Raw genomic sequence first — 14301 nt, 5'->3', positions numbered from 1 at the left:
AAGAGATTTAATAAATAAGCTATAAACTAAATACTAAACGAGTTTAGTATAACCCTCGAGACCCTCGAGTTTTAGTATTATAATATTTCTAAGCGGCTAAACGCTAATAACGCTTATAAGTTTATAACATTCTGCTTCGGTACTATAATTAATAACTTTAAAGCTAACTTAATTAGGGTAATAGAATACGTAGATATAATTAAAACGGATATTTATATCGGCGCGAAGCTTACTTAGCTATCTTGCGGCGCCGCTTTAAATAATAATAATAATAACCCGCTACTAAAAGAGTTTTATAATATTACTAAGCTATTTAATATTACCGTTAGGGAGGACGCTAGGGCTAGTACTAGCGTAGCGCGGCTATATAAACTATTCTTTTTTATTAAAATCTTTATAATAAAATTAGAAATTAACGCCCTAGCTAAGACCCCTAGAAGCGATGCCCTAATAAAGTAGTTCGTTAAGAGGGGTAATATCGTTAAGGGCCCTAGTAATACTAACGCTAAGCTCCTAAAAAAGGCTATATATAATAACCTAAACCTCGACCCGAAGTAGTACTTAATTAAGGTAAAGGATATAGTTATACTTAGGGCGTTAGTAGACGCCTTTAGCTAGGGTAGGCTAATATTTTATTCGTAAATTAAGAGCGGGTACGTTAACGCCTCCCGAACCCCTAACTTTTAGACGCTCTTATTAACGATCTTTTTAAAAACCGGTCTCTCTTATTACTTATGGGCCGCAATACGCTCGCCGCTATTTTTATTTATTTAAAAGCGAACGATAATAGCGTTTTTAGCTACTTAGCTACCCTTAGCTTAGACTTTTATACCCGCTCGACGTATTTAGAGGGTTCGATAAAGAGTAATAAAAAAGCGGTCCCTAACCCCAGAGTACTTTAAGTTATTTATTTTAACCGGGCCGGGAGATTACTTAATATAGCTAAGCTCCGGCTAATAAAAAAGCAACGGGTCTCTCTAAAAACTATATATAAAATTATAATAGAGGAGCTACTAAAATATAACTAAGTCGACCGTATTTAGCGCCCCGAAAGCGTTAGTAAGTTCGCACTAGTTAAGGAAGTACCGCACTCCGAAGAGGAGTTAAAAAACGATAACGATAATTAAAATACTAATAAAAACGACGAGGATCTAAATACTAATAAAGACGACGGGGATCTAGATACCGATAAAAACGACGAGGACGGCTCGTTATTTAGTTAAAGCGTCTACGTATCCCCGGGAGGAGGGGTTTAAAAATAAGCGTTTAGCTCGAGGTCTTTATTTATATTAATATTAGGCGGTTTAGGATATCTCGGTATTAGAGTTACGGTTCCGGGTTTACGGTTAATTTTTATACTTAAGTTATATAATAATATTACGGTAAGATACTATATTTACAGATAAGAGAATAAGATTATACTTTATAACCCGACGGCGGTTTATTAGTTTATATATATAAAAGCCGAGTTAGGTTTATTAGGTAGCGGATAGTCGCCCGCGATTTATTAACAATTTAATTACGTAACGGCGCTATATAAGAAATATAGGGGCTAGGTTATATAGCGATCTTAGCTTAAAATCCTTACTAAGCGATCCGAGGTATAGCTACCGTCGCAAGGTAAAATATTAAACCGTTAAATACTACTATTAATTATATATAAACCGTCGCTTATTACTATCGACTACTTAAAACTTAGGGCGGGAATCTCGCTTAAAGAGGATAAATAGTACTACGAATTTACTAATAACTCTCGAGTCTTAAAAGTATTATTTATTAAGAGAGAAAGGGGAGGATTTCTATTATAAGGTAACTTATTATAAGGACTATATTAGTATTAAAAAAACGCCGCGATACTAACCTAAATAATAATAAAAGACTAGATAAACACGCCGTTTAAGTACTTAAAATAATACTAGGGGTTATTAATAAATAATTTCTAAGCTGTTATATACTTATTTAATATAATTAAAGTAATCTGGGTAGCTATTGCCCGTGCTATAAAAGAAGTTAAGTTAAGGGAATATAGTCTTATATACCTCGAGCAATCGCTCCTTTTTATATAATTACTCGTTACTACTTAGGTCGTCTTACTACTTATAATCTCTTATAATCGTATTACCCGTTAAGAGTTACTATAAAGATAGGGTAACGAGGGGCGGGCTAAGGAGTATTAAGCCCTAGTTAGGATATATATACGCGAACTTAAGGTCGATTTTTAAGAGGCCGGGTACTTAGTACGCTAACGTATAAAATAGGTTTTTATTATTATTAACGCGGGCGACGCTATTATATTAAAAAATACGTAGGCTAAGTAATATGGATAGTAAATAAGTAAACTCCTCCGCGGTCTACTTAATAACTTTTTAATTAACGTTATTAAGGATTTTTATAAGAGAGAGGGAGACTAGCCCGGTAAGCTTTTTAAAGGGGGCGAGCCCCCTCGTATTAATAATATAAGAGACGCCGAGCTATAAATAAGCGAGCTTAGTAAAATATTTAAGAGCGGCTATAATATAAAGAGTCGTTATTAAGATTACTAGGGCGGATAGTATAAAGAAGAACGCTTTTTTACTTACTTAAGAAGTAAACTAATAGCCTTATACTCGGGAGCTAAGTAAAGCTAATTTATAGAGCGCGGGCGTATATTTTAATAACTATATTAAGTACCTAGGTATAGTAATATCCTTACCCTAAGCGATGCGCGCTACGCGTAGGGCCGGCTATTTTAATACGAACTTACTTTAATATAGCAAGGTAAAAGTATTAAAGTTAAAGTTAATTATTTTTAGCGTTTTAAACTTACTAAGATAAAAAGAGAGCGGTAGGCTTAGCTTATTACCTAGGGCGCTCTTTTAGTAATACTATTAACGGACGCAGAGCTCTCTTAGTATTCCCTATATTACTATATTATAAATTTATTTCTTATTTTCGAGATATATATTACGGAAGTTATCTAGGACCTAGAGCTTAAGGAAGCGTAGCCCGAAATATTTAGTTACGGTACTATATTTAATCCCTAAAATAAACTATTTTTAAACGTAGCGTCGCTCTTTAGCTACCCGCTAGACGTTCTCTAGCTATTTTAACTTTAATAAAAAGAGGGGTAGGGCGAGGCTCTATTATTTATAGTTAACTTAATATAGGTTATTTAGGCTCTCGTAATTAAGCTACTTAGTAACGGTAAGCTTTAGCTCTATTAGGAACTAGGAGATTTAAAGTAGTATAATAAAAGTACTAGATAGAAATCGTTAGTAAGGTTACTAAGTATATAGATCTATATAAGGACTTATTAAAAGATACTTATCTAAGTAGGAGCCGTATATAAAGAGTTAGTAACGCGGGGCACGTAGAGGCCGTAGTAAAGAATAGCTATAAAAATAGGTAAAATAAAAAAGGGTATGCGAGAGTAAGATAAATATAAAAAAGACTTATATTATATATAAGTTATTTAAAAAAACTTAGTGCTATAGGGCACGCGAAGGCCGGGTTAGTAAATAGCTATAAAAATAGTAAGATAAGAAGGGGTATACGAGAGTAAAATAAAAATAAAAAAGACTTATATTATGTATAAGTTATTTATAAAAAGAAAAAAAGTAAGAGAAGAGATATTATAAGGACAAAAGCCCGGAGCCGCTATAAAGCTATAAAAATAAAAAAAATAAAAAGGGCTAGGTAAGAAGTTAAAAACGGCGATATTAAAGTTAATAATTAGGTAATTCGCAGAGTAAGTCCGAACGTTTATAGCCCGGCGCACACTTTTAAAAAGAACGTAAGATATTAATATACTACGGTAGTCTAAAGATCGTATAGAAATAACTATATTTTTATAAAATAGTTATTAAAAGGGCATAGCTTTAGCCTACGTCGCGTCCCGTAATTTATTATTATTAAATATTAAACGACCTATAGAGCGTAACTTAGAAAGAATTTTTAAATTATGCCGCAATATGAGTTTTTTAAACCGGCCCCTACCCTAAATTCGTCGGATCGATTTATTATTAAATACTATTATATAGATACCGTGGCTAGGTAATACGCTAGTTTATATAAAATAATAAGTTACTTATTTAATAAGGCCGATAGTAGGATAGCGTAAACGAGTTAATTATTAGTCCGCGACTTATTTTATAAGAATAGTAATATACTATGGCATTTTATTAAAGAGGGGTAAATAACTATTTTTTTTTAAAATAATTACTAGCTTAGAGTAGGCCGACGGGAATAAGATATTAACTACGCCGTGTCTTTTCTAATACGAGCTATTATCCCCGGCCTCTATATCGCTACTACCTAAGCTTAGTCTTACTATTTATAATATTTATAGTTTATAGTACTTATAGTTTATTATGTTTATACTGTCTGCATAGTCTCTAGTGCCTATAATACTTATATTACTACGTTACTCAGAGCTTAACCGGAGTCTCGTAGTATACTTAGATCCTCTATATCTCTCTTTTTATATAGGGACGACCTTTTTACTATACGTTATATACCCGTTTTTTATAAAAATACCGCTCGTCCTATATCTACTTACTAACTACTGGGCCGGTAATGCCCGCTACTAAATCTTATTATACTATATAATTTATAACTTCCGCGAAGTAGCTACTATTATAAACGAGGCCCTCTAGGCCTCGGTAATAAGTAAAAAGATTAACGCTTATATAATCTATAGCGGTACTATAATTATTATTTACTAAGACGATGCGGACGTAGCCGTTATTTATAGCGTTCTCTTTTACGGCTCTTTTAAAAGGGTCGTCGACCCGGATATTAAATACTATATTTAGTTTATGAACGAGCTTGGGAAATATATAATTTATAACACTTTAAAGATTCTAAGCGAGGCTCCTAGGAACATTTGCGACCTTTAAGAATACCTCGAGAGGGCTTAAGAAATAGATATCGTTATAAGTACCGGCCCTCGTATAGCTACGACTCGTTCTAAGCCCGTATTATTAACTAATTCTATTATCCTAAATTACTAAAACTATCGTTTTTATCCTATTTACCTCTATATTCGAATTTAAACAGGTCCCGGTATAGTATATAAGCGACCTTATATTTTATAAGTATAATAACTTATAAAGGGCGTTTCGTAAGGAGTAAGCTTTAGTAGCGTTATATTATGCGTTTTTTTAAGTATCTTATTAGCGAGGTTTACTATAGAATATAAATCTCTCCCGATGCCTAAGATACTCGAACTCGAGCTATTAAGAGATTAAAAAGGAATATATCTAAGCTTTACCTTGCGCGGCTACTTAATTCTATTTATATTTAGCTTAGATATATTTTAAAGAGTTCGCGCTCTATCTTTAATTTTAAAAAAGATAATAATTACTAGCTTTTAGATAACGTTTAATATATATCTAGGTTAAACCCGAGCGTCGTTATAATCCTTTTATTAGCTTTTTAAATTACGTAATAATATTTTATATTTTCTAAGTCAGCTACGCTTCTTTAGTAATATACGTAAACGAGGGTAAGTAATAATATATTCTTAAAATAACTACTATCCCGAGATTATAAAAGTTTTAAATAAGTCTACGGACGTCTAGCGACGATAATAAAATATATTTAGGCAGAGTGAGGCTATAAGATAGGAGTTAATTTTGCTATATATAGGTACCTAACTAATAAGATTTACTAATTTTTAAATTTTAAATAAGTAATTATTATATAACTTAACGAGAGGGGCGAGCGAGCGACGGGAGGAAAAGGTAGCGAGCGATAAAAAAAAAGAGTAGCGAGTAATAAGAGAAAAAAGTAGTAAGTAACGAGAGGAAAAGGAAGTAAGTACGATATAAAAAAAGGATAGAGGGCGAAGAGGCGGATTATATATAGTAAGAGCACGGGGCCTATTTAGTTTGCCTAAATAACACCCTTAGCGTTATTTTCGTTACTAAGGAGAGCCTTAACTAAATTACGGAGCTTATTATTCTTAGCAATATCGTAGTTAATATCTTAATAGGCTTTAAATATTTTATTAAAAGTAATTTGGTTAATTACGATATTTAGGGGTAGCTCGTTATCCCTTAGAACTCCTAAGCCCCTTAAGTTACGATTCTTAACGTATTTAATAAAGCTTTTAGTAATAATAAACTTAGTAAGGATAACGGGTTATAGGTTTATAGGGATAGCTATAGCGCGGGTAGGCTACTTAATAAAAGCGCTAAGGTCCTTATAAATATATATTACCCTCCTCGTGTAGCGTCTAGGCTTATTTATTTTAATAATAGCCTCGGGGTTATTAAGGATATCGTTATTATCGAGTTTAATTAGGTTATTAGCGCGTCCTAGGCTTATTAAACGAGGCCTCTAGGCTAGAGGTATATTATTTTTAATATTATATAGGTTCGTACTCGTTCTTAGGGCCCTATATAGTTAGCGTACCCGCTTATTAACTAGTCTAATTTAGGGGCTCGGGGCTAGGCCCGAGGCGGGGCCGGGTACGTTAATATTAATAAGGTTTTATTAGCTACCCTCGGGGAGGTACTAAGCTATCGGGTTAAGCTCGGAATTAAGTACTAAGTAAATAGGGGTAAGAATATAGCCTCGCGTCCTAGGCTCGTTAAGGTTTGGATAAACGTTTAAGTTAAAGACGTCGGGGTTACTAACGGTTAGGTTAGGGTAAAACGGGTACGTCCGTTTAGTATATTCTTTATTATACGACTACTATATATTATTATTATTTAAAAAAAAGTCGCGTGCGAGATTAATTTACTAAGCCGACGGGAATCTAATACTAGATCGTATTATATTAGTATAGCGGTAAATTATAGTACGGTAATAAGCTACTCTAACTATTCTTTTAAACTCCGGGGTTATAATTATATTAAGGTCCTTAATACTAAGATCGAGGGTATCCTAAGGGTTAAACGGTAGGCGTTATTAAGTATTTTAGGCGTTAAACGATAATAAAGCTATAATAACGTTAAAAAGTGCGATATAGAGTAATATAGAGGAGGTAGAGTACTTAAGAGTAGATATTTATTATATAAAATAAGAGGTACGAGCGAGAACGTCTATAGTTAGTTATTTATTAATCTTTTTTAGGGTTAAGACTAATAGTATTAAGCAATCCCGTAATAGTAATATCGTTATTTTAACCTCGACTCGTAATAAGGTATAAGCGTACGTACGTTCTCGTATTTAATTTTTATTATTATTCGTAATATATGACGGTATTTTTTATTTTTTATAAACGGCGTCCTAGAGCCCGTATTTATAAATATCGAGGTCGCGAGGTATAGTTTTAAAATAAGTAAGCGAGCTAGGGGCGGCTTATTTTTTAACCTAGCTATCCCCGCAATAGAAATACTAAAACGGGCTCATATCCTCGTAAATACGTCGCCCTTACTTACTAAATCGAGTTAGCTCTAGGATAGGAATATTAATAAACTAGGACTAACTACGTATATTCCGCTAACCCCGGCTTCGAAAGTCGAAATAAAAGATTATTTACTATCTACCTCGTTTACTAAGGTATTATAACCCCTATTATAGACTTTTGCGTCCTTTTATAATATCCTCTTATACTAAGAGCGGAGCTCGAGCTCGAGCTCTTACTATTATTAACGCTAACTTATAAAGCTATATCCCCTTAATAATAGTACGTTTTTTAGAATGTTTTATTTAAAGGGCTAAATTACTAAGGCAATACGAGCGGGTATAGGGCGATTCGGGATTAGCGAGGGAGTAATAAAGTTTATATATAAATACGTTTATTAAGGGAAGGACGTATGTAGTTATATTAAAATACGAGTTATTCTTAGGCCGAGTAGCTAAAGTTTTACCTTTATAAGGGACTACTCCCCTCGTATAAGTCTATATCTAAAAATCGTAATTCTTTTTAAATAAAATCTAGGCCCGAAGCCTAAAAAGAACGCTCGGTAAACGACCCGCTATATCCTTAACTATATCCGGGCACGAAGCTAAAACAAAACTACGACTAACTAAATAGCTTAGTATATATCTTAAGTAACCTATAGAGCTTAGGGTAGATAAAGATATTTTCTTAAAATAATTACTAACTTAGAGAAGACCGATAAGAATAAAGCAGTAACTACGACGAGACTCGTTTTACTTTCTTAAAAGCCCTATGCATTATTAATAATACTAAACCCCTAAGATACGCGGTTATATATTAGTTCTTTATTTAACGTCGCGGGGTCTAGATATTTTATAATTATTAAGTACCGGTCCTCGGGGGATATAGTAATTACCCTCTTTTACCTCGAGCCTACGTAGCCGTTATAATAAAACGTCGAGCTCTAAATAATATAAGGGTAGTCGATAGCTATTAGACCCCGTTTTAGACGTATTCGTAGTCGGTCTATTGCCTCCTCGGACTAGTTCCTCTTAAAGACGCGGAGACGAAGCCGTCCGTTATGCTCCTAGCTTATAATAATCGCCGGGCTTTTTAAGTTATTCTTTAGTAATACGGCCTCATACACGCCGGTACGATATCTATATTATTAATAAACCTTAAGTCTAGGCCCCTACTATTTAACTAAGATTTTCTTAAGTTATCTACGGGGACGTCTATTCGGTATTATAAAAAACCGTACGTAAAAGAGCTAAATATATAAGAAGGTTAGAGTATAATAATAATAGTAACGATACGGGTATAAACGCTAATAAATAGGAGATATAAATAGGAGATATAGGCCTTTTTATAGAGAGGTTCGGTTAGGTAAAATAATATAATTATAAAGTCTATTTAGTATTCGAGAAATCGATATCCTCGCGTCTTAGTAACGCTATTATTTTTTTAAAAAGAGAACGAGTTACGCCGTATACTAACGCCTTTATAATAATATATCGGTATTATCTTCGTTAAGAAAATAGGACGCGATATATAAGGACGATAACGTTAGGATAAAGCATTAGTATCTATAATACTACTCGGGTAGAAAGAAATATATAAACTATATAATTATTTATAGAGTGCTTATAATAATTATTTTTTGTAAAAGCTAAACCGTTATAAAGACTCGGATAAGAATAGACCGTTAATAAGAACGTAGTTAATATACTATTAATATAATAACGTAGCCGAAACGTCCTAATTTACTCGTCCCGATCGCACGAATCCTACCGATTATTAAACTTAACCGACGCTAAATATTTTATAAGACCCTTACTAAGATTATAAGTCGTATCCCGACCGTTTTACACGATTAAATAGTACTACTTATCGTCAATTCTCTAACGCTCTTACTAAGTATCTAATTCACGTTTAGCACGCCTCGTAAGCCACTATTAGAGAGGTATAGTAAATAAGTAAGTAAGTCAAAAGTAATCTATCTCATAAAAAATATTAAATGCGCTAATCGAGAGAAATAGCCCTACTTCTAATATTAAAATAAATAACGACCTTACTATAGTTAATACTAAATAGTTAATAAAGGTTTAAGCTAAATAGCTTAAGTATATAATAAGCGGTATTAGTATATATAACTTATTAACCGAGCTATATACCCTCGGGATCGTAAGTATTATAAACGACCTTAACGGTACTATAGCTACTTACTTAGCGGCGCGTCTTACTTATAATAAAGTTCGAACTATAATAAATACGATTATCTCCGCCTTTATATTCTTAAACCCGGTAATAAAAAACCCGGATAATAAGAGAAAGTTATACCCGCTCGTACGTATATCTACTAGCTATTTATATAACCGAGCCCGAGATTAGTTTATACTTATAAAACAGAGACCTATAAATACTTCGATCGACTTTATTATAAGCTTTAATACTAACTACGATATATATAGGAACTACTATAACTATATTTATATAACGGTCTTAACGGATTAGGCGTTATAGAACCTAAACGAACTCTCGTTCTACGTCTCTAATTTACGAAGTTTTATTTAGAGTAGTAAGTTTATTAAGAACTACCGAAGCTAGATTTTATACTATTTATAAAAGAGCGTCGCAGATACCGGCCTAAATAAAAGGAACCCTAGATACTTAATATCTTTCGATACTAAGAGATCGTTAAATACTAAAATAACACGGAGACGATACGAAGAAGTACGTTATTATAGAATTATTACCGTTATCGAGACGTATACTAAGAGACTTAATAACGTAACTAGACTTCCCTAAGACTTAATTCGCCCTTTTCTTAGTTAGCTTAGGTAAGAGCGTAATTAATAAATAAACTATAAAAATATAGTAGCAAATCTATTTACGTATCTAAAGGTCCTAAACGATACGATAAATAGTTTAAGTAAGATATATCGGCTACTATATAAATACTATTAGGGCCAACCTCTATTATACGAAGATTCTTATAGAGTTTATAAGATCCTTCTTTATTTTAGTTATTTACTATAAGGTAATTAAAGTTCTATTATTAAAGAAAAAAAGGACTCTTTTATCGTAAAATAATATTAAGTAGCTACGGTAGTATAGTAATAATAAAGGGGGTGTGCTATCTTATCTTTCGTTTACGACATAGCGAACGAAAGAATTTTAAAATTTTAATTAACTTAAGATTTTAGTTAATTCTTTCGTTCGTAACTAAGCGCACGAAAGAATTTATAAATACTCGATTTTTTTATTTACTATATAGCGAACGAAAGAATTTATAAATACTAGATTCTTTCGTTTACCACATAGCGAACAAAAGAATTTCAAAATTTTAGTTAATTCAAGATTTTAGTTAATTTAAGATTTTGGTTAATTTAAAATTTTAGTTAATTTAAGATTTTAGTTAATTTAAGATTTTAGTTAATTTTAGATTTTAGTTAATTCTTTCGTTTATTATATAGCGAATAAAAGAATTACTAAAATTTTGCCTAATTCTTTTGTATATTATATAGTAAACGAAAGAATTTTAGTATTTTACTTAATTCTTTCGTATACTATATAGCGAACGAAAGAATTTTAGTATTTTAGTTAATTCTTTCGTGTACTACATAGCGAACGAAAGAATTACTAAGATTTTGCCTAATTCTTTTATATACTACTTAACGGCCGAAACGTTTTTCAGAATTTACCTACTTAACGGACGAAAGAATGTCATAAATTTGCTCAAACCCTTTAGTTACTACTTAACGACTAAAAGAACTTCGAGATTTTGCCCAATTCTTTCGGTTACTACTTACTAACCTTAACTTTCCGATATTTTAGCTAATTTTTATAATTAGCATTTAGCAAATAAGATATTTATGAGGTTTTGTTTTAAAATATCTAATACTATGTTTGTAAGTTTATTGTTATTATAACTATATTAATTAATTTAATTATATTTTATTCTATCTATATATAATAGCTAAGAAGGGTATCGGGGTTATAAGACTATCTAGCCTTATATATATTCTTATTTACGTTAAGAAGGGGGGAGTTACTTTGGACGATTTGTCCTCTTAAGGGAAATGTAATATCGTAGTTAAAGGGGCTTTCTAATTTAATAAAACGTAGTTATAGCTACTCTCCCGTAGCCCGACTATATCCCACGTAATACCGATAATATAATTACTAAGATCTATACTCGCTAACGTTTTTTATTATAACGCGTACCTCGCTCTTATTTTTAACTTTTAAAAAATAATAACTACTTTTTACGCGTTATAACGCCCATAATAACCTAAATAAAACACACGTCGTAATATTTTAATAAAATACTTTTTATAATCTTTAAAGTCTTTTTAATAGTAAGTACTTTTTATAACTTATATTCTATTTATCTTTTATTTTAAGTTTAATTGCTTTTAAGTTTAATCGATTAGAATCGCGTTACGTTGCGTTAGGCTATTATTTTTATAAGTTAACTTATTTTTATCGGTTATTACGTAATAGATAAAAGAACACGGTAAGTTTATATAATTCTTTTAGTTACTACGCGACGGACGGAAGAATATCGTAAGTTTACTATATACTTTTAGTTACTACGTAACGGATAAAAGAATTTTAAGATTTTAGTTAATTATTTTGTCTAATACCTAGCGACCAAAAGGATTACTAAGATTTTAATTAATTCTTTTATCTAATACTTAGTAACCGAAAGGATTACTAAGATTTTAGTTAATTCTTTTGTTCGCAACCTAGCGCATAAAAGAGTTTATAAGTACTCGATTTTTTTATTAGTAACCTAGCGAACAAAAGAATTTCGAGATTTTAATTAATTCTTTCGTTAGCGACCTAGCGAACAAAAGAATTTTAAGATTTTAGTTAATTTAAAATTTTAATTAATTCTTTCGTTAGCGACCTAGCGAACGAAAGAATTTTAAAATTTTAATTAATTTAAGATTTTAGTTAATCTTTTTATTCGTAACCTAGTGTATAAAAGAATTTATAAGTACTCGATTCTTTTATTAGCGACCTAGCGAATAAAAGAATTTTAAGATTTTAATTAATTTAAGATTTTAGTTAATTCTTTCGTTCACGACATAGCGAACAAAAGAATTTCAAGATTTTAGTTAATTTAAAATTTTAGTTAATTCTTTCGTTTACTATATAGTAAACGAAAGAATTACTAAGATTTTGCCCAATTCTTTCGTATACTACATAGTAAATAAAAGAATTTTAGTATTTTGCCTAATTCTTTCGTATACTACATAGCGAATAAAAGAATTTTAAGATTTTAGTTAATTTAAGATTTTAGTTAATTCTTTCGTTAGCGACCTAGCAAACGAAAATTTTTTAAGATTTTAGTTAATTTAAGATTTTAGTTAATTCTTTTATTCGCGACCTAGCGTATAAAAGAATTTATAAATACTTAATTCTTTCGTTAGCGACCTAGCGAATAAAAGAATTTCGAGATTTTAGTTAATTCTTTCGTTAGCGACCTAGCGAACGAAAGGATTTTAAGATTTTAGTTAATTTAAGATTTTAGTTAATTCTTTTATTCGCGACCTAGCGCACAAAAGAATTTATAAATACTCGATTTTTTTATTAGCGACCTAGTAAATAAAAGAATTTCGAGATTTTAGTTAATTCTTTCGTTAGCGACCTAGCGAATAAAAGAATTTATAAGTACTCGATTCTTTTATTAACGACCTAGCGAACGAAAGAATCTTAAGATTTTAATTAATTTAAGATTTTAGTTAATTCTTTTATTTACGATATAGCGAACGAAAGAATTTCAAGATTTTAGTTAATTTAAGATTTTAGTTAATTTTAGATTTTAGTTAATTCTTTTATTTATTATATAGCGAACGAAAGAATTACTAAGATTTTACCCAATTCTTTCGTATACCACATAGCGAACGAAAGAATTTTAATATTTTACCCAATTCTTTTATATACCACATAGCGAACGAAAGAATTTTAAGATTTTAGTTAATTTAAGATTTTAGTTAATTCTTTTATTAACGACCTAGCGAACAAAAGAATTTTAAGATTTTAGTTAATTTAAGATTTTAGTTAATTCTTTCGTTAGCGACTTAGCGTATGAAAGAATTTATAGGTACTTAATTCTTTTGTTAGCAACCTAGCGAATAAAAAACTTTCGAGATTTTAGTTAATTTAAGATTTTAGTTAATTCTTTCGTTAGCGACCTAGCGAACGAAAGAATTTTAAGATTTTAATTAATTTAAGATTTTAGTTAATTCTTTCGTTCGCAACTTAGTATACGAAAGAATTTATAAATACTCGATTCTTTCGTTAGCGACCTAGCGAATAAAAGAATTTATAAATACTCGATTCTTTTATTAGTAACCTAGCGTATAAAAGAATTTATAAATACTTGATTTTTTTATTAGCAACTTAGCGTATAAAAGAATTTATAAGTACTCGATTCTTTTATTTACGACCTAGCGTATAAAAGAATTTATAAGTACTTAATTCTTTTATTAGCAACTTAGCGTATAAAAGAATTTATAAGTACTCGATTTTTTTATTAGCGACCTAGTATACGAAAGAATTTATAAGTACTCGATTCTTTTATTAGCGACCTAGCGTACGAAAGAATTTTAAAATTTTAGTTAATTCTTTTAGTTATTACTTATTAAATAAAAGATCTTTTAGGTATTACTTTTTAAATAAAAGAATTTCTTAAGTTTTATTTAATTTTTTTTAGTAATTACTTAATAGCTCAAAGAATTCCGTAAACTTCTTTACTTATTTTTATTTATATTAAATTATTTAAAAAAACTTTCTTTTATTAATATTAGGCGGCTATAGTAGTAAAGTAATATTAAGTAGTTACGGTAGTAAAGTAATATTAAGTGGCCACGGTAATAAAGTAATATTTAGTAGCCACGGTGGTTAAGTAATATTATATTTTATAAATAAAAAAAATAATCTATTTATATATATTAAAAAGTAATAACTAAGTAGTT

Source organism: Colletotrichum lupini, chromosome 2, assembly GCF_023278565.1.
Source record: "Colletotrichum lupini chromosome 2, complete sequence".
NCBI classification, from domain to species: Eukaryota; Fungi; Ascomycota; class Sordariomycetes; order Glomerellales; family Glomerellaceae; genus Colletotrichum; species Colletotrichum lupini.
Note: the sequence above shows the minus strand (reverse complement) of the source record.